Genomic DNA, 24672 nt, shown 5'->3' with positions numbered 1-24672 from the left:
TTACTTGATAAAATTGTTATGTTGCATAAAAGGAACTCTGAATCTGGCTTAATTTGAAAAAAGTGGAATCTATGATGTGAGAGGAGAATATTCTGGATTTGAAAATAAATGGAGTATTTTAGAGAGAAATTCTTTCTTATAATATAATTACATAGTAGTAAGCCGACTATTTTTTCATATCCAAAACATTCTACTCTAATAACTTCACTTTTTCTAGTTGGAATTGAGTCAGATTTGCTATGAATCATATTTTTACACAATGTAACAATATCATGAGATAGCCGGTAAAATTCTAAAATCTCTATTTGTAATTAGTCTAAAATTTTCTTTCATAGCATTGCTGGTTGGAATTGAGCCAAATTTCATTTTAAGGCAATCTTGCATTTTTAAGAAGTAGCCGGAAAATTTGAAGATATGTTTTTGAACAGCCCTATTGTACAATTATTTATCCAATGCTGTAACTGCGATGTAGTCTGTAATGCAATTGGAAAAACCTTTAGTATAATCAAAAGGTATCTGTTCTGTTGTCACTGCACATAGTTACATGCACGCTTTTACAGCATGCTGGCCTGTTGTAAATACCTCTACATAAACATGCATCTATTGATTCTCTATCAACTAGTATCTTGACGTGAATTTGTTGGTTCTCTATCAGATAGTATGTAGACGTGAATTCGTTGGTTCTCTATCAGCTATTCGTGAGCTATCGTCGATGTGCTCATAATAAAAATTGAATGCTTGTATTGGTGATTTATCAGACTGACAAGAGAGATATTTGATTTTACGTTCTAAGATTAGTAAAGTTATATTTAGCATCGGTAAATGAGGCCAGGACCTGTCCGTTATCTGCCTAAATAAACACGTGCCAAGACTCTGAAAGGGACAAAATGAGCATGTTTCGCAAACAAGGAATTCGATATCACCCAAGCAGGATTGAAAACATGAGTTGAACATGACTTCAATACTGTGACTTGGACTCGACTCGAGTCATAACACCATGACTCGGACTTGAGCCTTTAAACGGTGACTTGGACTCGGACTCGAGTCGGTGATGAATTGAAAATGACTCGACTCGACTCGAGTCAAAACCACAAAAGTATGATTGACTCGTGACTCGGAACCATGTGACTTGGTTACAACTAGGGCTGGGCAAAATCGAGTACCTGAGTGATTCGATTCTGAATCACGTAATATGCTTCGAGTCGAGTCGAGTAATCGAGTATCAGTCATTATGACGTCATAAAAGAATGTAATATGTCAAAGTTCAAATATGTATATTTTATGTAACAACAAAGAATATAATGCCAGTTATCCATCTCATAAAAGATACTTTGGTATTTTTCGACCATACCGATTTCATTGCACCTGGTGACAATGTTGTGGGATGATCATGACTTCGGAAATATGCTATTTCCAGCAACATACGTAGCTTTCTACTATATGTTTCGTACGCCACAATACGAGCAATCAAGGTTTCAGGGCTTCCACAGTGAAAATTAGTATCAAAACTAGAATTCTCGTTGATAAATTAACTTTCAGTGGCGAGGAGCGTATAATTTCAGTACTCGAAAAAAATCGTATTTTACTACTCGACTCGAATCATTAAAATTAATACTCGATTCAGATTCGAGTACTCGAATCATTGTACCCAGCCCTAGTTACAACCCTGTTAGGATTGTAAAAGCATCCTTGGCGCTCCCCGGAGGATACGATGCGAGGAGCCAGAGGTTGTAATTCGCTCTCTCTAGGTTTCCCTATCGAGCGATCTCAGCTCCTCGACGGTCACTCGGTCGGGTCCAGGTGCAGCGGCTTTCATTGATCTTAAAGCCGCATCCAGCTCGGGTCTCTCGACCGGCCGGACCAACTCCCATACCGTCGGGTTCAAAGACTCAGGCTCACGGCCATCTCTCTTAGAGGCAGTCTCGGATATACCACGCCAGAACTCCTCAAGCTCTCGCGGGGTGGAGCGGCACAGCGGCGGGCTCTCTATGTTGACCGGATAAAACCCAACGTGCACATTCCCCTCGGTTCCTTCTGAACTTCCTCTGGCAGTGCCAGAAGTCCCAGCGCCTTTTCTCCCGAGGTCGGGAGGGTGGCGCAGATTGTCTGCGCGCCACCGGGCGGGGTCTCGCGGGCCGGCCGAACACCTCTTGGTATTCTAGGTCCACGAGCCTTCTGGTTTCGTCAGGATCGTCAAGGTTTAGTGTCTGTGGGCGGACCACAATAAACTGGTGGTCCTCTATCACGGCTAAGAGTTTGCCCTTCCACATGTGCTCCATGGGGTCGACATTCGGAGGGTTTTCCAGGGGCTCGGGCACTCGGGGTGGGTCCAGGGATTCCCCCCTTAGCCGCTCTCTCAAGGCCCGGTACGCTTTATTCTTATTGCGTTACCCCTTTACTCCCTCGACCGTACGGTCCGGGTGAAGATCTGCAAGGGCCTGGTTAATAAACCTGACCCCCTCACCCTCGTGTCGAATCTCATCTCGTGCGAGTAGGACGAGCTGATCGTGATTCCAGCGGGCCTTGGTCGTTGCGGTAGGTACCAGGCCCGCGTGGTAGGCGGCAGGATGTTTAGACCGCCTATGCACGTTCTGCCCTCCAGCTTTGAAATACTCTCCACACTCGGGACACGCGACGGACCCCACGGGCGGCTCACCGATTCTATTGGAGGAGGACGCTGTGGCATCCCCCTTATCATGTTTATTAGTATCCGTAACCAATATTTTATAGCCCTCAAGAGGGCGACGGGGCCTTTCAGGTCTCCCCGACAGGACCCAGAGTAGTGGTTCTTTCCATCCCCCAGCGCATCGGCCCACACCCTCAGGAGGGACATGACTGGTTCTTAGCCTCCCGGTTTCACCTAGCTCGTTTACCGCGCGGGATCCACCGGGGCCCGACTCTCACTCGGCATTATCCGGGTAAGCCACCAGTAAGAGAGTCATAGTTACTCCCGCCGTTTACCCGCGATTCGTTGAATTTCTTCACTTTGACATTCAGAGCACTGGGCAGAAATCACGTAGCGTCAACACCGGGTTGCGACCGTCGCTACGCTTTGTTTTAATTAAACAGTCGGATTCCCCGGGTCCGTACCAGTTCTAAGTCGGCCGTTCGTAATAAATGTATGTAAGTGAGTTACCCAATCCTAAACTGAAGCACCCCCCACCGAGTTCAATCATCATTATTTCACGGAACCTGTATCTAATAACTCTGAATCGAGTTATCGTTGATACGATTATTCAGTATCAAGTTGTAACAGTGTAACACCGATCACCGCTCTCAGTCTGATACTTCGATAACAACCTCAATTAACAGCACATACCGGTTTAGAAACACCCGATCCTTGTGCTAGTTCAAAACGAAGAACGCGATAATTAGTTGTTTCACCGTGTATAGGTAAGATGTGTATTCGACGCATACCACAATGTACGTAGCCTAATATCGACGTATGTCATCACGCTATCACATCGTTATCAAATAAGCTTTGACTGCGAAAATGTATGTAAGTTACCCAATCCAAAACTGAAGCACCCCCCACCCAATCCTACAATGAAGCACCCACCACCCAATCCTAAACTGAAGCACCCCCCACCGAGTTCAATCATCATTAGATACAGGTTCCCTGAATGAATGATAACTCGGAATACCCAAGGAATACATTGACACGGTGAATTCACAGCCTCGATGAAAATTTATTTACACCGAAAAACATAATCTAACCGCGTAAATGGATAGCGAGATATCGCCTCAACCCCGACGTAAACACCTTCCCGCAAATTTCACAATGATGCTTTTTGTTGTTGTAGTGGATCGCCGTGTGACTTTTAAGCTCCTGCTTAAAACTGCTGCTTGCGAACGAACTCTTTACCACAGATTTCACATTGTTCAGTTCTGAGTTTGTAATGCGTCGCGATGTGCTGGTCCAGATCGTTCCTTCTCGTAAATGCCCGCGCGCAAATCCAACATCGATACTTTTTCAAGTTATAATGCGTCAAGATATGTCCGTATAGATTGGATTTCCGGGCGAACTCTTTTGCGCAAACCCAGCATTGATTGGCTTCAACGCCGTAGTGGGTATATGCGTATCAAATCGATGTCTTCGTTCGAACTGCTCGTCACATATATAACGTTCCGTAGCGGTGATTAATATTTCTGAGGTATTGACACTGTAAGCACCAAAATAAATTCAAGAGTCTCAAAGGTTAAGTTATCGAATATAACATCTGGCGGATTACAGCGAGTCTTCCCAGCACACTCCTATCCACACATCTATGAGTTACCTTTCTTTGTAGTATACTGCAGCAATTGACGGTTTAATGTCTCTGGTTTGATCTGTATTAAAGTATAGCTAACCAATCTTAGTCTTATCAAGTCTTAGTTCTCGGCTATACAATACTTATCTGGAGATAGCCTGTTGCTCTTGGTAACAGATATATACTCGATAGAATAATTTATTCAAACGTTATACGGTGGTTGCGTATAAGAGTCTCAATCATAATCAATAATCAAAAGTAATCCTCTATTAACACTTGTTACCCACACTTATATAGAGTCTCAAGACATCACAACAAGAAGTAGTTTCTTATTCGGGACATACCGGAATATCATGGACGAGTGATCACAGCTGGATAGCTACAATACATACACCTTTTTTTATCGATCTACACCTTAAGTCAAGAGCGGGCAACTTATCCAGTCGGCGGGCCGGATTTAGGAAAATTGAGTACTTGGCGGGCCGGATTGCTGAATCGATAATACATTATTCGCCCATTTATCCACATATACAAGGAATAAATCGTATTTAATGAATGTATTTTAACGACAGCAATGTCACTTCAAAGCCAATTCTCGCCCCTGATGGCGAAGACGATGTGCATTTGAGAATAACAGAATAACATTATCATACAGGCGCCGCCATGTCTGCTTCTATCTGATCAATCAACACACGGTGCAATCCCTAATTAAGATTTCAAGGCGTTCGATAAGCCTGGTAACCCTAATTTACCTAGATATCAATTCATTAGGGTTGAGTAGGTGACGGGATAGCGTCGTTGTTCAACTGTGTGGCGTCATTAATCTCGATATTGAATTCATGCGGCCCGCGTCCTCTACGAAATTTGAAAGGTGGCCTGCGACACGTTTTGAGTAGGCGACCCCTGGCATATGCGGTGCAAAAAGCCTGGAAGTGTGCCGTGCTACAAGTCGGCGGTTACGGAATCAAAAATAAGAAATATCAGCCTGGTGTAAATGACCATTGTAGTCGACAAAAATTAATTACCACAGACGACATTAGGGTTGAGTGCATCGTAAATGCCGAAAATGCAAGTCTTCTTTCTCGCTTCGACGAATTTCCGCGGAAGCTCCACTCTCGCAACGCTGCTCATACACGTATACGATAACATACAGTCACTAAAATATGACGTAGTGAAAATTTGACGTAGTGAACAAGTATAGTGGGTAATCTCGGCAGACTGTTGCCGCAGCCCCATTATCATGCAAGACGGAAAACTGTCCGCGGGCCGGACAAAATCCCTTCGCGGGCCGTATGTCGCCCGCCTCTGCCTGAAGTAATATGATGCGTGTCTTTTAGCGATTACAAATCATTGACGCAAAATGAATATCCTCGTCTGTACGCCACCTCGGTATTGATCTACACCAGTGGTTCCCAACCTTTTTCCACCCACGTACCATTTCGAGGTTTTATGCAGTGCTCGCGTACCACCTACATAAGTTACGCACGCCGAAGGCGATCAAAAATGTTTCCACCGTGTTGAGCTCTCGAAGGCAGTGAAACAGAAAATAAACAGTCTATTTTAAGGCGCAGTATATGATTTCTGCAATGGATCTGTTAGGAATTCTTGTGGTCAAATATATTAAAACTGAATTTGGTTAGATAAGCATCCCAATGCTTTAGGACTAGATCTCTTCCCCGTAGGCCATCATTGGTGGGATTGCCCCTACCCACGACGACGACCCTACCACCACGACGACGATGGCTTAAAAAAAATCAAAATCAACTCCACATGAACTAGTAACTCCCTTCGGTCGAAAACAAAAACAGAATATACTCGCGTACCACCTGGAAGACCTTCGCGTACCTCTAGTGGTACGCGTACCACAGGTTGGGAACCACTGATCTACACTATATGAAACTAACCAAAACCAGGCACTCCCGAACAACTAAAGGCTGCTGCACACTGGCTGTCGCGACACGACAAAACGAGAGAATCGCGCCTGTGTGTGACAAAACCATGCACACCGCGTCACCAGCGTCGGCTAGTGGGCTGCGCAACTCGCCGACAAAGTTGAGCTGCGGGCTCAGTCGCAGTAGAAAATAAGCACGCGCTCTTATTTCGACGGTGCTGGAGCAATCTTTTCTGATCGTTCAACTTCCTAATTTAACATTCTCGTGTACCAGATGCGTAATTTATCTTGGGTTACATGGTGAAGGCTGTGCGGGATTGACCACTGCTGTATGGTATCCAACAAGCCCAGAAAAAGAATGATTCAACCTCAAGTTAATAAGTTGAAGTTGGAAGAACGAAATGAAGATATATTTGATAATTAGATTACTATATATGTTCACAAGACAAGATGAATAACAGAGAACATGGCCGCTAGCCCGCCAATGCCACTGATATCCTTGACATTACGAAAGTACCGGTAGGCCAAGGAGAGTAGGCATATAAAATATAAAGATATCTGATTGATGGAATTTGTCAGGGCGTTTCAACGATTAGACACCTTGTTTATATTCTTTGTATCTTGGGTACTGTATATTGTGCATCTGCGTCTTTAGTTGAAATACTAAACTGAGTTTTCGATTTTGAGAATATCTTAGTGGTATTGTGGTGTATTCCTTATTAAAATTCGGAGCATCAGTAAAATGCTGTCAGTACACATACAAAACACATGTTGTTCTTCAATAGTAATACCCAAGAACCTATACTGTTACGAAATTCAGTTGGTAAAGAACGGGTAGGCCTACGTTACGACTCGGTGTCCCAGTGTGCAGCAGCCGATCAAGTATTGTATCTGCGACTGATTTGTGAAATTCAGTTCGCGATGATTTAACCAACAGCGCTTTCCGACAAATCATCCCAAAACACAGCTGACCGATCTCTAAAACCTGAAAAAAAAACAGACCGATACCTTGTCATAATCATCAAGTGCTAAACCAGCTCCCATACGGAATATCATGGAGTAGCGCCGCGACGCCTCGTTATAACATTCGACCGCAAGGTCGCAGATGACTTCACACACCATTATAGGCCTAATGATCGTCACTACAGTTGATTTGGAGTCATATTGGGAGTCATATATTTTGTCTTGAAAGACATATATTTTGTCTTGAAAGAAAAAACAAATGGAACAATACGAATGTAATGAATCATACGATTGCGCGCTCGAAAATGTAGTCGGCTATTGAAGGGTGTTTCGCTTTTCGACTTGTTCCACTTTTTATTCTCGTAAGCTCGGAGGAAAAAGGATGAACTGCGCTGTCTTGAATTGCATCAACTCAGTCAAGAGGTTTGCTCTTTCTCGGCGATGCGTTTCCATTTCGGCAAGTCGGAGTACAGCTCTCACAATTGACTCCTCCATCCTCATTGCCATTTCCGCTGCCTTGGCTATTTTAACCGTTTTTTTTTGTGACGAATGGCGTGATACGTAGCCGGTGCTAGTCTGCGAAAAAGAAAGGTATCACAGTTGCTTAGCGTAAATTTCACATTCGAAATTAGATGAAAGCAACCGACGAACGTACTCTATAGTCGTTTAACCCATCTGCAGTTAATTAGGCTACATGCGTTCGTGTAATATCATTGTTGCGTGAAGTTTATGGTGCGAAATTCTTGCGATTTCGGTTGCATTCGTTTCTAAAAGATTTCAGCTGTGGTCACGAACACCGCAGGTATGCATGCTAGAGCGATCATCAAACCCCAATGTGTATAATTCGGTGAATTAGTTGTAAGCTACAACAAATACCTGATTGGTGCCAGGTATATTTTAATATGATGATGAAATACACCAATTATAATAATGGTACGAACTCGACAAACTCAACATTAACTGAACTGTAACCGACATTAATTACGGTTATCTATATAGGCAACATAATTCCTGAAAGTTGAATACACAAATATTAAATGACATGTGAAATACACGAATATAAAAATGTGCGCTAGGGCTAAGTTGGCTCCGTAAATATCGATAGGAAACCAGTACTTCTGCAGTACTTCGCCAATGGGTTGATATATGCGAGTAGTGAGTCAAAATCCCTCAATTAAAACTTGCATCTTTGTTCTATCGCACGTCTTTTCGCCGCAATGCCAGGTAACGGTAAGCAATAATATTCAATGTCGCCGCAATACCGGATAACTCAATGTAACCTCTCAGTTTCAGCGCTCTGCTCAATCGCCTTGTTCAAATCCGCCAGGCTTTCAGTTTCTTCGTTGAGACTAGCTAGATAGCGAATTCTCATCCAAGCTGTAGCTAGATAGCGAATTCTCGTCCAAGCTGTAGCTAGATCGCGAATTCCCGTCCAAGCTGTAGCAAGATAGCGAATTCCCGTCCAAGCTGTAGCTAGATGGCGCATTCTCGTCCAAGCTGTAGCTAGATGGCGCATTCTCGTCCAAGCTGTAGCTATAGATGGCCAATTCTCGTCCAAGCTGTAGCTAGCTGGCCAATTCTCGGGTGCGGCGAGCGAACTCTCGTCCAAGCTGTAGGTGGATAGCGACTTCTCATCCAAGCTGTAGGTGGATAGTGAATACTCATCCAATCCAGGCTGTAGCCTAGGTCGCTAGCGAATTCTCGGGTGCCACGGCTGTAAGTCATAATGATTAGGTGATTGTGGCGTTGAACACAAGTTCCGGATATTCCTATATTTACATTACATAAGTGTAGGCTAGCCTATATGCTACAGATAACTAGGGCTGGGCAAAATCGAGTACCTGAGTGATGCGATTCTGAATCACGTAATATGCTTCGAGTCGAGTCGAGTAATCGAGTATCAGTCATTATGACGTCATAAAAGAATGTAATATGTCAAAGTTCAAATATGTATATTTTATGTAACAACAAAGAATATAATGCCAGTTATCCATCTCATAAAAGATACTTTGGTATTTTTCGACCATACCGATTTCATTGCACCTGGTGACAATGTTGTGGGATGATCATGACTTCGGAAATATGCTATTTCCAGCAACATACGTAGCTTTCTACTATATGTTTCGTACGCCACAATACGAGCAATCAAGGTTTCAGGGCTTCCACAGTGAAAATTAGTATCAAAACTAGAATTCTCGTTGATAAATTAACTTTCAGTGGCGAGGAGCGTATAATTTCAGTACTCGAAAAAATCGTCTTTTACTACTCGACTCGAATCATTAAAATTAATACTCGATTCAGATTCGAGTACTCGAATCATTGTGCCCAGCCCTACAGATAACCAACGGATAACCACTCTCGCTGCTTGCTGTGATGTGCGTAAAGTCATATCATATCCCAATATCCGGGTAGTCAATGGTCGTGAATACGCTATAGGCTATATACACTACATACAGTGTTTCTCAACCCCGAGTCCGCGGACTCATTTGAGTCAGCGGAAGGTCCTGGGTGAGTCCGCGAGCCCAGGAATTTTAAGTAACTTTATCGGCACACACGTTGACAGATTGTCAACCTTGTATTTCCTCGTGTTTTTCAATGGAAAGACGCCAGTCTCATAGTGAATATATTATTTTAGGTAATTTTATATCGATAAGACCTTAAGAAACGATCATGGATCTTAATCTAGCGGTCTACGGACTTCGTTTTAGATTGAGAAGTCGAAAATCTACCGAAACATCAAAATTTTCAATTATTTCTTCCACTTCCGATATGATTTCGGAACATGTAATTGACAGACCTACGGGGCTCGTTCACTTTCGGACCAAAGTCATTGCAGCCTTACGGAGAAAATAGCTTTTTGGTCCGAAAGTGAATGAGCCCCGTCCTGGTCCGGTTTCGTCAAATTCCGATTTGAGAATTAGGCTGCGTAATACCTATTTTGAAATGTCAGTAACCCTAATAGCTGTCATAAAAAATGCATGGATGCCTCAAATATGTGACTGGCGGTACTCAACTTGAATAGTGCTTTCAGAACTATACATTCATTACAGTAGAATTTATTACCTCGGTGGCTTTTCAGGTTTCCCTTATCAATAATTAACGCCACCATAAGAAGGAGAACGAGTTTGTATACAATCTGGATACCGCTAATTGTCTATGTAACGTCTTCTATGTATTGTATAATTTGATTCTTTCTTATCCCTTTATTATGACTACCGGAGTACTGGTACAGCTGACTTTGGCCAGCTACCGTTACTTTTTATTATTGCATTGTTACGTCACATTTTGTCAATTTGGATTTCAATTGAATCTCTTTCTATATGCTTGTTATTGTACCGACTCTTGTTGATAAGGGCCATACGAAATGCCTTCACGTGAATAAATTATACTGCAGCGAATATAGTTTTGAAAGCAATATCAGAGATACCTCAATAAGCGATGTTTCACCACGTATATTTCAAACGCAAGAACAACGAAACACCACTGCAAATAGTATTCGTTCTTCTGAGATTTTCTGTGTCTTGGGCAAACCAGTTGGTTGCAAGTATCACAAGCAAAACGGGTATGCTTTGCACATCTGTAGCATCTTCCTGGTTTGATACCAAACATGCCAGGTATAAACCCCTATTATCGCCAACTGGAATTTTTCAAACTTTATGTCCGAGGTAGCCTATAGTTAAAATCAGTGGCGGCTCGTCCTATAGGGCAACTGGGGCATTGCCCCACCTAAAATTCTGTTCAATAACAATTTAACCATTTATAGACGCACAGCAATCAGTATATACCGAGATCACAGCGAAACCCGCATTATTCTTGTGCTTTCGCTAACAAATGCCCATACATAGCGAAGTCTCTGCGAAAATCGAATTCTCTTCTGTGTTTTCGCTTTGTGAATGCCTAGCCGGGGCTTGCCCCGGTAGCGCTCATAACAAGCTTTCACTATCTATTCTCTCAAAGCCGCGCACAATAAAGAAACGGTGATTTACTCTCTCTTATTCGTAAAATGGCCGAGCAAGTGGGGCAACTATGCCTGTCGCCCTTAAGGTGTGATGTAACAATCGTATCTATATCTGAACTCGGTTACCATGATATGCGTTGAGTCGACCTTTGCTGGTATATGTCGATTTTGACGGTGTTTCGCACCATGATAATTCTTGAAACTTGGTATGATATGTCGTGAAGGTAGTATTTAGCACTGCTCCAAGTTTCAGGCTTGCTACTTAAAGATAAGGGTAGTAATTTCGTTTCCGAAGTTCAGTGTGTGCTGATCTATCATGTACATTGTACAGCAAACAGATTTTACTCAAAAGCCGGCATTGGTCTCCATTGATTTTGACGTTCCATACCGAGATCGGTCATGACATTTGGCACAGTAAGTCTTAATGTTAGTATCGACCGCTGTAACAAGTTTTAAGTTTGTCACTGAACTATGTGGGTGGTAATTTCGTTTCCAAAGTCGAGTGAGAGCTGACTCTTCATTTATCGCTAACAGATTTACGCAAAAGCCGTTATTGGTCTCTATTGATTTTAACGATGTTCCATACCTAGATCTGTCATGAGCTTTTGCACGGTATGTCTTGATTTTAGTATCGAACGCGGTGCCAAGTCTTAAAGTTGACGCTCAATGATTGAGGCAGTTATTTCGTTTTCGAGGTCGAGTATGGTAGAGATGCGCGCTGATCTGATACTTAGCCTACCCACATCATTGCGGATCTCACGCAAAAGCCGGTGTCTGTCTGTGCTAATCTAGTCTGCGTTCCATAACGAGATCGGTGATGATATTTCCAATGGTATATCTCGATGATCGCATGAAACAGCTAACTAAGTTTCTCGGTTTGCATTCAAATATTCACATAATTTTATGTTCGCCAATGTGCATTTCACTGTGAAATTGTGGCCTGCAAACCATTTGCTTACAATCCCCTGTCAAATGCGATAGCTATTTCATTTTCGATGTCGGCTAACAGCTGATCATTCGATCAGCCTATTCCTCGATCTATTTTACTCAAAGTTCGGTGTTCGTCTGTTTGTATTGATTTTGACAGTGTACCATGCCGGAATGGGTTATGAGATTGCGAATGCTACTTCTCGATGATTTCATGCATGGCCATGTTTCATGTAACAGTATGCTAAGTTTACGGCTTTCATTCATGTATTTATTGATTAATATATTTTCCAACGGCTATTTCGCAGCAGACTTATAGACAGTAAGCCGTATGTGTTGCGTCACAATCTCCAGTTTCAAGGCCAAAATGTACTATGTTGTTCCGAGACCGAAGTTCCGAGGCTGCTGTCCTTAGTTCTTCAAAGACCATTCAAATTGATGTTCTGGATTCAATATGACAGGCCCAATCTATGAGATAACAATTGCGTATGTGTCCGAAGTCGTTGACCTTTGCAGTTAGGCTTACGCAATCTCTCGAGTTCTAGTCATTGGAATTAGTCTGGTCAAGTCAAGTGCGAACATGAATCGTATTGAATCTTTGCTCCGTACGTAGGCTAGTTTACGCAGTTGCCTTTAGAGCGAAAATTAAAGGTCTAGAAATTGTCCAGTCCATTGATCCAATCGTACGCCGGGTACCTCCGCTTTGGTTGCCTATCACCTGTTCGTAACTCGTAACCACCAGCTCAGTGGTCGTAACACACCAGGATCGTGTACGAAACACTTTCGGACGGCCTATCGATTTGCGTAATCTCTAACTCTACCATGAAATCATAACGCATGCTACTAAGGATGACCTGATAATTGATTCGTGGCATAGGGACGATTCTTAGTTCACGTACATTATGTAAAATAATCCTTTGATTAAAAAAAAATGAATAAAACATTTGTTACCACACTTCAAGTCACGGCTCACCGGCAAACCTCTCGCGGCACCTACGTTCAAATCACTGTTGTCGGGAAATTCATGTGACCATCATATTAAAGTTACTTTTTAACGTTGGAAAACGCCATTGTGACGTCATGTTGATAAAAGTCGCTCGCAGCCCTTGCCCCACCGCCCGATATTGTCACGAGCCGCCACTGGTTAAAATTGTCATAAGCGATTCTATCATGGTCATAAACTGTACAATTTTGGTCGGATTGACTTGAATTTAGTACGAATGGACTCGGAATTTAATGATTAGTAGTATTCACAATTCACATACCGAATATGCCAGGTATTTTCGTGAATTAAAATAAATTTTTTTAGAGTATTTTTTTAAAATTTATGCAACTTTAAAAAAAAATCGCGCTAAGCGGGATTTAATGGTGTCGAATTTCTTGATTATTAGGTACCCTTCCCCCAAGAAAAAATACGCATGAATTATATCATTTTCCGAAACGCCTCACTCAGTTCTACCGGTAAATCTGATTACATGAGCAGAGACATGATAAAAAGTTTACAGCAATATATATGCAATTCCCGATCATGTTGACCAGATGTAGAATATTTTCGCGCTTCGCGCGGTTCATTCGAAACGAGATGGCTAACTCAACAGTACAAAAATCTAGCTGAGAAGTAGGGGTAAAAAGGTATCGGAAGAGGGGGCGAAGCTGTTTGGGGCGAAGTCCCCCAGAAGTTGGATTTATCACCCTGTGGGGGCCCAAAACCAACGTTTTGTGGGGGGGGGGCTGACGAAGTGCTGTTACGGTCCTGCACGTAGGCACATAGCACACGTTTGCGGCGCGATATACGCTGAGTATTGGTAATTGATTATTGCGACTCTTTCACTTACAGACGTTATTCGGATATTAATAAATCGTAGGGAAATGTGCTAATCACAAAGACAATCTATAGTTGTCTATAAGTAGAACTCCAGATATGGACTGCATTACTGAACAGTTGCTTGAATTGCAAGTCGATAGATGTGGAAAGACAAGTTTAAAAAAGCTTCCTTGAATCAATTTTGGCCAAATGTGCAGTCGATGGAGCACAGTCTTTCAGATCTTTGCTAGCAAGCAGCAACAGCTCTTTTGCTATTTCTATTTCCGGCCACATAGCCTACCTGTGTGAATCTGGCTTTTCAACTCTCACGGTAAACAAAAGAAGTATAGCAATAGACTACAACCAGAAGATCACATCAGATGTAAGCCTACATTGACAACCATAATTCCGGAATTTGATAAACTTGTCAAGCAAGATCAAGGACAAGCCTCTCATTAAGTGTGGGTTGGGTGAAAACAGAGCTTGCTTTTTTATTGTTACCGTAATACACTCTCTTGGATAGAAACCAAAAAACCTACTTTTCGTTAATATAAAGCTTGAGTCCGCGGATACATAGGCGAGCTTGAAAATAGTCCGCGGGTCAAAAAGGTTGAGAACCACTGCAGTGACTACAATGTGGAAATCTGCTTGTTGCAGGAGAATAAAACAGAACAATCGTCTTATTTGTAAAGTCATCAGCTTAGCCACTGATTATACCTTTGTTGCAGAAGTCAACTTGCGTACTTTCCGTTCGGCTGCCGCAGCATTGAGTATGTTTATTGTTTATCCATGATGTGATTGAAAAATTCCTAATTATACCAGTACCTGGATAGCAGACAAATGATGTGTCGGGACTGTATGAGTAGACGTATGAAACATCTCAATCACGGAAATCACGTGCTGCCCCTATCCTCCTGGAACTAAACGCAGTGAATAGCGGGTGACAACAATCCCAACTGACTAAAGCGAATCGCGCATGGATATTGTTTCGTGTTGAAGTACAGTCTTTCCCCAACTGTTTTTAATACAGCTGCTGGACACAATAACCCAGAAATGAAAGCACTGCTTTGACAACACATTCGCATTCCCGTTCCCGTAAGGGTAGACCGACCGGTGACCACGTAGGAGATAATTAATAATAGCGCAGGCAGTATTATGATTGCCTGTTGATTGCGGAGCTGCTCACTGCTCATGTTCTGCGTAGCGAGGTGTTTAGCAAGGCGTCGGTATTCAGAGAGCGCAACTCAATGAGTTTGAGCAGGGCTGGATTCGTACTTCGCGGTCTGTTGAGCTCGACTTCGAGCTGTTTGGTATTTAGAGACGATGCGCGGTAGCTGACGAGCTGATAATTTGGCAGTCGAGTGCGCGTTTTCTGAGTCGAGCCGGGGGCAGTCTGAAGGCGTTACTCGCAGGGCTTTGGAGCAGTCGTAAATTTGCATTGCTCCAGCTCCGGCGCTTTCTTTTATCATACATTAGCTCCCGCTCCAGCGCCACATTATTACCACTGCTCCGGCTCCGGCTCCTGCTCTGAAAACTATCGAAGGTGTCTGTCCATATAAGTGGTGGGCAACCCGCGGCCTGCGGGCCACCCCTGGTCTATATAGATTACTAATCTACCCGTAGGTTAGTTATCTATAGTAGGCTAATCCAGAGTCTGTCAGCCGTCAGCAACATCGGATGCAGTAACGAAGACCTAGGTGCCGGCTCGTGACGACATAATGAATACTTGTCAATTGTCGATAACATCATAGTTGCGCTAGATCGCACTTTACTCCATGCCATTGCTGTGTACAGCATTAAAATTCTGATGCGGGTTTTAACACTGGCACCGTACTCGTTAACATTAAGCCATGCAGCTGAATTCAATCCTTAAATGTGCGATTATTATTCAACTGTAACTGCAGTAAGGGTAATATGGGCACATATCACGACCTGATCAATACAAATTCTATTTGTACCAAATAGCCAATGGTTTGAAATTTGATATTGGTGCACTCGTTATCAGTCCATCCGGTGTCGATCAAGTTTATCGGAATATATTTTCCCGTTGAAACGAATCAAATATTCGAATTAAACACTGTGCCATGCACATTGCGCCATGCCCGTATCGTATTAAACTACATATGCTCATTTACAAGTCAGAGTGCGCGATAATCCAGGACTAGTAGAGTATCAAGCAGACATCAAGAATGAATTCAAGAAACAAATGATTACAAATTCGAAATCGCATAACAAATCAGTATTTTGTCTCCAACATCGAATACCATGGGGTCCTGACATCGCATCGAGCAGCTCGAACCGCGACAATTGTTCGCTGAGTGTAACGACGATTTGGGTTACTCTTCTGTCATCCCCTATTTACGCTCGAAAATCCGTACTGGAGTGAATGACGATCATGTGGAGTAATGAATTCTAATTCGCATGCATAGTTGCATGCACAATAACACTGTCAAATTTCGCGGCCCGATTAAAAAAACTACCACGAAAGAACGAGTATTTCCTCATCCGCGATTCATAGCAACGATGAGATGGAATTTCTCGGCGCGTGCTTGTCATATCGACATGTGCAACGAAGTCACGTTTTTATCCTCTCTCCCATTTCGCGTAATACATAGTGATCGTTATTTTCGAACTGTACAATCGGCCAACAAGGTTGTGCTGATGATGAAATTGCGGGTATGCCGAATACCCACAATACTCACAAGCATATCTAGCATACCGAGGTTGGGCACTCGTGTATGAAAATTGAACATTGAACATATGACTGCTCTGCTGTTAAATCCCCAGGAACATGGTTAGTCAGAAATGGTGGCGTCAAAGAGGAAAAGATTCGTAATTTCGCGAACGCCTGCTGTGGAATTATGTGAACTCAGCAGATGTGGTTTATTGCACATATAATAGCATCTAATGAAATACGCCGGAGCCGGCTCCGTCTCAGGCTGAATTTTGTGTAGAGCTCCCGCTCCAGCTCAGGTAAAGATGCACGGCTCCGGGGCTCCGGGCTCCGGCTCCAAAGCCCTGGTTACTCGGACGCTTTGCACTGACTTTCCTGGTAGTATGCTGCGGGATGATGGCCTGTGCACATATTATATTAATCGGATTTATGATGTTAATGGTAAACTATACCGGTATAGACCATTGTAAAGTCCACCGAGTTCGATCATTTTCATGTAATATCTGGATTTAATAAGCTGTATAATAGTGTATAAATAACTGTATATCAATGGAATGGGAGTTGTGAAGTATGGCAGTGATGTGGCAGTATTCATACAGGCCTTGCTTTTTCATAGTTACCTCGATGTGTCTGTCGCATGATAATGCTCCGATAAAGCAGACCATAATGTTGGATTTCAACAGAGACATTGTTGCAGTTACAGTATGTCAAAATTAAGGTTTAGTTTGGCTGACAAGAGCCGTCTTATGACTCGTGTGAGCGGGAAGCTGGTTGTACCTGAGGATAACAGAAATGATGGAAGTTCTATCCAAAGGAAAAATGCTGCATGAGAAGATCGTGCCGTTCAATACGATTCCTTCTCGGATGCTCAAAAGGCCCGGATGCTCAAAAGGTATCATCCAAGCAGCTTAAATGTTGGAATAACATGAAGACGAGGTAAGCTTTTTGATGAAATTCTAGGAATATGCCGAGGCCAGTTCTAATGCGAAGCGTATGCATTTCAACAGTTCGAGAGAAGATATTACAGAGTGCCCACCTGGCTGCAACTGGCGGAGGTCCTCCAACCAATGCAGTACCAGAGATGTCACAGATAATCCATGGCTTGATACCAGAACAATTCGAGCCACTCCAGAACGATTTTGATTCTGGTCAAGTGATGTTTGTGGACCTTTCCGTAGCATCGACATCTTCGGGTTCGGTTTGCCATAATAATGGTCACTTCAAGTGATCCCCACAATTAGTAGTCAATGGTATTCGCTGTTGATATTTGAGCATTGCTGACTCTGGTTATGTAGGTTTTGCTGCGTGTTGAGTTACCGCTTAGCTGCGACTCCTGTACGTACCAAATTTGTGCCATACCTCAAATCGCTCCACTGACCAGAATTAGCAATGCTCATGCTCAGTGATTGATAGCCACGAGGACCATAGCCAGCCAATGGTAATCATGGTCTGGGACATATCCGCGATGTGATGTTGACATCGATATTGTTTATTATTAATGAGCGTTTATGACTAAAATACTAACATTCTGAGCAAAGCAAGCTATGCAATGAGTGCTTTCTATATCATATATCCCAATTTCTTTCGCGACTGCAACTCCGGCTTCAAGGCCAGTGGTAAAAGAAACAGAAAAGACGGGGATGCCAAGAAAGAAACCAAAAAGAGCTGAAGTTAATAACTTCATATCGGATGCCATGTTCCTGGAGCATGAGCTGAAAGCGGAAAAGAATAAATTGGAAATTGACTGCTTGCAACAGCAAAGGCTCTTTAGTAGGGAAGCAACAACAGTCCCTTGCTGATTTGCAGTTTTGGCACTTGTGACCTAGCAGCTGTTGATAGTAGATGTAAGGCAAAAGCTTGAAGGCTTGTCTTGCCTTCACCAGACCCAGTAGAAACTAGTCTACCTACTTCATAAAAGCTTTCAATTTAAGATGCATTGCTTCTGCTTGCAGCACCGTGATGTAAATAGTTTGTGCTATTCCCATTATCGATGTTAGTATGCTTGTACTTGCAGCAATGTGACATACTGACATGAATCCTTTTCTTTTGCCGTGCGTACTCATTTATCTGTGCATTAATTGATAGTTACTATGCCTCTAATTGCAGCACAGTGACATAAATACGCTTCTTTTGCTAAGCCCATTTAACTGCATAAGCCCTGACTTGCAACACCGCACCGTGATAGTATTGCTTTTTTCGCTATGCCCATGTAACTGTGCATTATTGATAGTTACTGTTCCACTTCATTTCTTTCTACACTGTTCCATTTCGTTCGGTTTTAGCCTACGAGTTATACCGCAGTTTCTTTATTTAAGATAAGATATTAAATTTCATTCGTAAAGTGGGAGTCTACGATCCGTCGTCTCCGAGCTAGGCCTCTCTGGGAACCTCGTACATCTATCGGTGCCTCTGGTGCCTCTACAACTTCTTGTGGGATGACAGGGACATCAGTTTCATTGATGATAATACACCTAAATTTGAAGGGAGTTAAACGCTTGATATTAATAAAATGAAGACGTGTTCAGCACAGGTTTCAGAAGAGTTTATTTGCTGTTAATTAATTTTTGAAATATTAAGATTTCGTTTAGCCCACTGGTTCTTTATAGACACGCCCCTCTTTATGACAGTGAAATATTTCGTGCCCCCCCCCCCCGTTATCGTCATATCACACAATGAAACCAGAATGTTAGCAATCCTTACAGATAGTTTGATGGTATGCATGGTTAATGAAATTCGGACTATGTACAGTATACACAGAGCAATAACTATGAAACGGAGGGGAATCGCGCCAGGCGCGGAAAAAATTTCAGTTTACCGGAGCTTCGCGCCCCCCTCCATTCAGGTGCTTTCACGCTGCCCAAAGGGGGCACGTCCCCCAGTTTGAGAACCACTGGTTTAGCCTATAATAGTAATTCGCAAGGTTTTCTGTTGCTACTGAAGTAGGGGAAACAGTTTAGCATGGCTGAATTATCTAGTTATAACGGGGCACGCATAGAACACCAGCAACTATTACAGGTGACGACTGTGGTTGCGGGTTGCGTCCCCTCGTCGTCATCCTGGTCCGTACCGGATTTTCACTGGTGTGACGAATAAATGATTGATTAATTATTTTACGTTGTGATTGTCAGGTTTCCATAACAATGTAATTGAAATTGTAATTAAGCAAAATTTTTATCAAAATACAATTACACAAAATAGAAATGCTTCAATTACTACAATTACAATTACATGAAAAAATGTAATAATTACATTCAACTAAATTACAAATTACAATTGATCCAACTCTGATACACATCCCGAATTCTCTTCGGCGATTGGCAATACGGGGAAGGTCATTCTATTGGGTTTTGTTTTATTGCTTTGTGTGACAATCAAATCAACTGAGAATATGTTTGTGTGACTATCAAATCAACTGAGAATATGGTAGTGATTTGCTCACATTAAATTTAGTCGTGCAACAAGCTATTAACTTTAACAAGAATGGGGGTAACAACACTAAGCGTTACCATCGATGAAGAAATATTCTGAAGATTTTAGCCTATACAAGTATATTTAGGTAATTATTTTGGCCAAATAGCTTCAAAACATCATTAGTGTACAAATGGCCTCACTCTCAATAGCTGTAAAGTAGCCTACAGTGCCTTTTCGATTTCGACACGCAGTGCGCTGCAGGATAAAATACCTAGTTCAAAACATTTTGTGTAAAATAACACGAGCTATCAGTTAGGGATGGTGTGAACCTCTGAAAGGTTCAGGTTCGTGTGAACACGAACCTTTTTGAAAGGTTCTGTGTGAACACGAACGTGAACCTCGTGACGTCATATTGCTAACCCTATCTTTCAATGAAGTGATAGCCTATATTAATGTTCACGATACCTAGCGAAGACTCGGTCCACATTATGCCACAATGCTGAAGTACATATTGGCGTTTTAAACGTCGCTAAATGTATCAACCGCGGTAATCAAAGGATATAATAATTGCATAAAATCAATACATTCCGTCGCTTTGCCAACAATTTCGACGATGACTTACCAAGGAATATAAGCTTACGCCTTAACGGTCTTAGCCAGACCGGACAATGTGTTCGGAGTCAGAGTATTGCTACATTGATATTGAGCAGAGTGTACAACGGGTTTCTATACTCGCTACCGACATTACAAACAACGACAAGTTATTCAGCAGTAGCAAGCACCTTAATCGCACGGATTTGGTTTTAATGATACAGTAAAGATATGAAGTCAAGACTGACCCCGTACGCCCGTTCGATATTTTACATCAGAAGACGATATCAATGTCATTGATTGGTTGAATAAGCATCATTCGCTGACTACGTATATATCGCTCGTGATGTTGTGTGATTGCGGGTCACGCTCACAGCAGAGAGTCACTAAATATTCACAAACGGAAAGCTGGTTTTTCCGAGAAAATTTTTGCAACAAAGCAAGTAAAACTTTTAAGGTTGTCGAGGTGCATGGTGCATGCTCGTTTAGCGTTGATTTTTTCTATGCTGCCAGCACCATGCATAGAGTGCCCCGCAGTTGACATGCAATAAATTCGAGCCAAAGATCTTATAATGCGGTGAAAATTACAATTTACCAAAAGGTTCACAGTGCAGAACCTACCAAGGTTCTGTTGTGAACGCGAACCTCTAAATTTCCGAGGTTCACACACAGAACGCGAACATGAACCTCACGTTCACACCATCCCTACTATCAGTATAGTATCGGCTTATTAATATTCTCGCTATTACAAAACCGCACAGAACTGCGATACAATGAAAAGATAGGAAGGTGCCGAAACGACCTGGGAGTAGCTAGCGTGACGGGAGTGTCATAACGGGGAATTGGCAATCCAAAATCACGCCAAATTCATTTTACATGAATTAAAATGAACCAATGCATTCATGGAAACAAGGTCAGTGGATATTTCGCGATGAGCGCGGCGAAAAACGTTGTGAGCTGACAGATTTTGTCGCATGTTAGTTTGCAATGAGAACTCAGGGATACATATGATCATATAGTTATATGTCCTTAGTAGGCTACACCATCTACTGCGAGACCATTTTTCTTCAGCGCCCCCCTGAGCTCAGCGCTCCCCATTTCGCCCCATGAGCGTTTCATCCCCCTTCAAAATCCAAATCGACCCCGGGGGGGGGGGGGGGGCGCTGGAGACAAGGTTGAGAACCACTGAAGTAGATGGGCAAAATGGTCAATAGGCTACACATCCAAAGCGCCTCTTGGTCGGAGCTCCTTGCCATGTTGCAAATGTAAATTAAATATTACGAGTGACCACTCTTCACTACTTACTCGAGAAACTGCGTTTCAATTTACAATTGAAAGGATTTGATCTAAATGTTGAAGCTTAATACATTCGCCCAAACCATTTAAACGGAATTCACTCCATTAATTCTTATCAGAACATATGGCCTTTGGTCTAGAGTCTCTAGACTCTAGATCAGTGGTTTTCAACCATCTTGTCCTCGCAGCACCCTCTCAAAGGGCGAAATAGTTCACGGGCCCCTGGCACTTCGAGAACCCTATGCGGCGAGTTTTCACCTTCCCAAATGCTATAATACGTGGGCGAGTTGGTGGCCTTCCCCTGCCTCACTATGCTCACAGTGTCATTGCACAAATGCACAGAAAAACACCCAGCCATGGAGGAATTCAAGGAAGATAATGAAAAAGAGCGATAGATCGGGCATTAGGCAGACGGGCTTGCCAGATCGAGACACCGTACTTTATCGTTTCGATGTTCTCCCATCTGCTCATTACATCGCATTGTACATTGTGTGTCATGAGCGGGTAAAAAATAACAGAACCAGCGACAATGTCACCGTCATAATCTGTACTTCTTAATTCTATTACATGTCGACCTAATTTATCACTTCTTCAAGCGGCACCCATAGGCGTGGGAAAGGCCTCGCAATTGCTGTCGCTCATGGTTTAATGATTAGTTTCCGCCAAATACAGTTGCTAAGCTCATAGGAACTGTGACATATTGTCATGACAAAGACTCCGAATTATGTAGATCACCAAATCCACTTATCCACCGCGGTCAAATTCGTGTAGCCCATACGACACCTAAAATATACCCCTGGAGTTCATGAAATCAGGCCACTATACGCTGTTGTATTAGTCATTTTAAGATCACAATTATTTCCCATCGCTGGTATTTTGTTTCATAATAGTCGATTGCACTGTATTCTTATAAAAGTCCTTGTAAAGCACAGCATCCCACCTATCACAGCATTAATCTGAGCTGGTAATTTTTTTTTCACAGTTGGAATTGAATGTCTGGGATTAGCCGTGATTGAATTTCAAGCTATAACGGACAATGAATGGAATGGAGTTCATTGTTTCGCAACCCAACCCAGCTTTTCACCACACATCCAGCTGAGATTTTAAAGCTTCCTGTCTCAACGCGTCGTATATATATCGCAGGGGTTCTCAACTTCCCTCGTGTAACGGGCCGCATTTTCACACTAAAAGACGCCGCGGGCCGCAAAACGTTATCACCATATATTCGTGAACCACTATCAAATTTAGGCTACAGTAGCCTATTTACAAGTCTTATACGGGAATTTAGTACATTTTTATGCATTCTAAAGCATTAATGGAGAGCGTTTGTAAGTTTGCAGTTGCTGTTTTTTTTTTTCAGGATATCTATCTTCAAGTGGCGCAAGTAGGCTAAATCCCTTCATGGAGCGTACATTCTATTCGTTGCCATGTTGGTATGTGTACCCTTCAAACCCTTCCACCAGAGTACCGAACTGGCTGTTTCAATGCCTGAGAGAGCAAGTATAAAATTACGGTGATATTTTCGTTGCAGAGGTCATTATCACTTTGAGCTCTCAGTGCTATAAGAAGTCAGACGTTCGGGGACATTTCTGAGCAAACAGTCAGCTCTTCTCCTTTCCTTCCATGACTGGGGCCTTACACCAATAGTTACAGAAGTCAGCTTTGTCAAATTGATGTTTTTCACTGGTCCCCTTCCCACGTTTGCCCCCTCAGCATTTCCTCTGGAAATATGTCCACTCTTATAAAACGCACCTGGATAATTAGCTCTGCAATGTGTGTGCAGTGTGCACTGTGCAGTGTGCACTGTGTGCAGTCGATGGATTCGTCCAATGCTAGGCTAAAGTATTCTATGCGTGTTTCAAAACATGCGATAAAAGATCGACTGAGATATCTGTTACTCTTCTGGTGATTGTTGAGTGTTGAATCAGACAACTGTAGCCTCGAAATTTGTCAGGTGATGTTAAAATTGCTGCCAAGTTCCGGAAACAGCGAATATTCGCACAGTACGTTAAATTTTTATTGAAGTCACACATTCTCTAGCAGACTCTTCGGTTTATCGATATTCCAAGCAATTTTGAACAATGCGTCTGTCACGTCGTCGGCAATTTTAAAAATGCCTCGAAATATGGATTGCTGGGCTTGAAACCAAGCCAGCAACGTTTTCTCTAAGATCAGGCGATATGTATAACTTCAGAAGAAACTATCGTGCTATCATTTGAAGCTTCTAGGCTCGTTTCAACAACTGTTCTTCGACATATGTGACACATCGGTCTTCCATAACGATACTGTACCACTAGTAATTGCATTCATATTGAAAGATGTCGCGGGCCGCAAAAGAATCGTCTGCGGGCCGCATGCGGCCCGCGGGCCGCGGGTTGAGAACCCCTGATATATCGCTTCGAAAACCTCTGTCATATCAATATTGAGAAAGGTAAATTCAGCTGCAAAGACAATTTCTTCTCGAGTGTGCTGCGTATAGGCTAAGGACCTAACTCTTCCTTCATTGGCAATGTTTTGGTTCGTGGTGGAACGTCCTCGCGAGTTAAACGATAAAATATAAGCGTGAGGTTCATTTGAAAGCGTAGGCCTCGACGCATGCGTTGTTTGCGATTGCGCAATGCGCATGTTATATGCTAGTCTTTATTTGAGGACGTTTTTAGAGGAATCAGTACGCCAATGTAACTGTCCTTATTTTGTATTCTGGTTTTCCAATCATTGTAATTTTACGATTTTTGATTTTGATTGTTTGATTACTGTTCAATTATCTTTTCGCTAGTACTATAAATTGAACGCGTTACTGTTGTCTCGAGCTCCATTCTATCGAGCAAGAGACAAGCAAGCACTATTGCGAATCTCGCTTGAAGCATCTTCTTTTGACTAAGAGAATCGGTATTATTGTTCATTTGG

The 24672-nt window shown here is 42.6% G+C and overlaps 1 protein-coding gene and 1 long non-coding RNA gene across 2 annotated transcripts in view; one reads left to right on the top strand and one right to left on the bottom strand.

Annotated features, from left to right (window-relative positions):
• Positions 1–24672, bottom strand: part of LOC145435071 (microfibril-associated glycoprotein 4-like) — a 489059-nt gene that overhangs the window by 383724 nt on the left and 80663 nt on the right. The window lies entirely within an intron of this gene.
• Positions 10781–24672, top strand: part of LOC145435335 (uncharacterized) — a 200220-nt gene continuing 186328 nt past the window's right edge. Inside the window, exon 1 of the long non-coding RNA XR_013913817.1 lies at positions 10781–12133. This is a non-coding gene — a long non-coding RNA (uncharacterized LOC145435335). The remainder of the gene's footprint in view (positions 12134–24672) is intronic.

Source organism: Botryllus schlosseri, chromosome 1, assembly GCF_051294905.1.
Source record: "Botryllus schlosseri isolate E-star chromosome 1, Bs_hap1, whole genome shotgun sequence".
In the NCBI taxonomy this organism is placed as follows: Eukaryota; Metazoa; Chordata; class Ascidiacea; order Stolidobranchia; family Styelidae; genus Botryllus; species Botryllus schlosseri.
Note: the sequence above shows the minus strand (reverse complement) of the source record. Positions and strands in the feature narration are given on the sequence as shown.